We start from the raw sequence: 2,527 nt of genomic DNA on the forward strand, positions 1-2,527 counted from the left end.
TAAGGCCAGACTATACTATATAGGAAGACTCTGTCTTAACCAAAAAACCAAACAACAGGGGCCAGGGATTTAGCTCAGTGGTTCTGTCGCCTGTCCTGCAAGCACAAGGACCCAAGTTCGATCTCCGTACCAAAAAAACCCAAAAAAGAATAGTTTTGGGCCGGGGATTTAGCTCAGTGGTTTCAGCGTTTGCTTCGCAAGCGCAAGGACCCGAGTTCGATCCCCGGTACCAAAAAAAAAAAGAGAGATCCAGGCAAGTGTTAAGATTATGAAATCTATGTCCACAACAATGTGAAAGTGCACACAACGGAATTTTAACTTGTCTGTTATAGTCTTCCCGTCCTATTCTTCATCCAATCTCTTCTTTTCCACTTTTACATTTTGGGGCTAGACCCGCTACACACCTTCTTCATACAAAGACATACCTGGACATTTGTTTCCAGTAATCTTCACCAACTAGCTCTTACTATATTCTATCCCTTCCCCCCTTTTTTCCATTCTCTCCTCCCCTCTTTTCCTGCTACTATTTTTTCTCTTTGTTCCTCTTTTCTTGCCAGCAGAAACACAATCCGTAGAACTCAGTGATTGTTTTTTTTACCTTCAGGGATAATCCTGACTGAAAATGTTACTAATCTCAGAATTATTCCTTCCATTAATTCAAAAGCCATCTAAAGCCATATTCCCTAAAGCACTGCCTTTGGAGAATGAACTGCCACATTTTGTCACATGATGAGGTTACCAATACGGAAAGGGTTTTTAAGACCTCCTCTCCAAACTCTCAGAATGTTCGCTCACTAACTTACAATACAGAATTGGCCGATACTGAACCCGAGTTGGAAGAGTTTGAGTTACAAGAGTCCAGTCTCAAAATGGAGGTAAAACTGCTGCCCATGAGAGTTTAAGAGAAAATTTTGAGAAATGGGGCACACCCACAGATTGTGTGGTAATGAGAGAATCCCGCAAAAAAAAAGCCCTCCTGGTGCCGGGGATTTAGCTCAGTGGTTCAGCTGACTGCCTCACAAGCGCAATGTCCCAAATTCGATCCCAGGTACTGAAAAATAAAAGCCCTCCCTAGGATTTGGTTTTGTGTTGAAGAGGTGGATGCAGCAACGTGTGCTCAACCACACAAACTTGATGGGTGTGTAGTGGAACCAGAGAGAGGATTCAGTAAAGCCTGGTGCTCATCTGACAGTGAAGAAAATTTTTGTTGGAGGTTAAAGAAGATACAGAAGAATACAATTTGAGAGACTACTTTGAAAAGTATGGCAATCGAAACCATAGAAGTTATGGAAGACAGGCAGAGTGGGAAAAAGAGGAGATTTGCTTTTTTAACTTTTTTTTTGGTACTGGAGATCAAACTCGGCTCCTTGTGCTTGCTGCTTTTTTAACTTTTTTTTTTTTTTTTTTTTTTTGGTACCAGGGATCAAACTCGGGTCCTTGCGCTTCCGCAGCAGGTGGCGAAACCACTGAGCTAAATCCCCGGCCCAACTTTTGATGATCACAATATAGTAGATAAAACTGTTGTTCAGAAATACCACATTATTAGTGGGCATAATTGTGAAGTGAAAAAGGCCCTTTCTAAACAAGAGTTGCAATCTGCTGGATCACAAAGAGGTCATGGAGGCAGATCTGGCAATTTTATAGGTTGTGGAGGAAACTCTGGAGGTGGTGGAGGGAATTTTGGTGCTTCGATGGAAGAGGAGGCTATGGTGGTGGAGGTGGTGGCAGCAGAGGTAGTTATGGTGATGGTGGATATAATGGATTGGGAGGTGATGTGGAAAGTGTGGCCACGGTCCTGGTTACAGTAGTAGAGGAGGGAGGCTATGTTGTGATGGACCAGGATATGGAAACCAAGGTGGTGGGTATGGTGGAGGAGGAGGATATGATGGTTACAACGAAGGAGGAAATGGTGGTGGTGGTAACTATGGTGGTGGTGGAAAAAAAAAGCAACACTACAGTGATTTTGGAAATTATAGTGGTCAAGAGAAATCAAATTCCGGATGGGGGAGGGGACAGTGTTGGTGGAAGAAGCTCTGGCTGTCCCTATGGGGGTGGTTACGGATCTGCTGGTGGAAGTGATGGATATGGCACCAGAAGCTTTTAAAAAACAACAGAAAAGGACTACAGTTCTTAGCAAGAGAGAGAGTTGAGTTGCCAGGAAAGCTGCCAGTTATTTTGAGATAGCCGTCCCAGGGGTTGAGGATTTAGCTCAGTGGTGCTGCTGCCTGCCTTGCAAGTGCAAGGTCCCATGTTTAATCCCTGGTACCCCACCACCACCACCAAAAAAAAGAAGAGTCAGTCGTCCCAAATGCATTAGAGGAACTGTCAGGACCTGACATAGAACTGTAAGAACCTGGGGCTGGGATGCAGCTCAGTGGGGCAGCACTTGCCTGGCAAGTGCAAGGCCTTGTATTGGATTCCTGGTACCAAAAAAAAAAAAACCGAAGGAAAAAAAGAAGAAATGTAGACATAAGGACCTGTCAGAAAAGTTACTGCAGCTTAAACAGGAAACCCTTCTGAGTCAGGA

General features: G+C 44.0%; 1 pseudogene; it reads left to right on the plus strand.

Moving 5' to 3' along the window:
* Positions 1-931: 931 nt before the first annotated feature.
* LOC101698246 (heterogeneous nuclear ribonucleoprotein A3-like) lies at positions 932-2,104 on the plus strand (annotated as a pseudogene).
* The last annotated feature ends 423 nt before the right edge of the window (positions 2,105-2,527 follow it).

The sequence above is a fragment of the Heterocephalus glaber genome, unplaced genomic scaffold, assembly GCF_053883595.1.
Source record: "Heterocephalus glaber isolate CG9 unplaced genomic scaffold, H.glaber_assembly_v1.0 deba00000621, whole genome shotgun sequence".
Lineage (NCBI taxonomy): Eukaryota > Metazoa > Chordata > Mammalia > Rodentia > Bathyergidae > Heterocephalus > Heterocephalus glaber.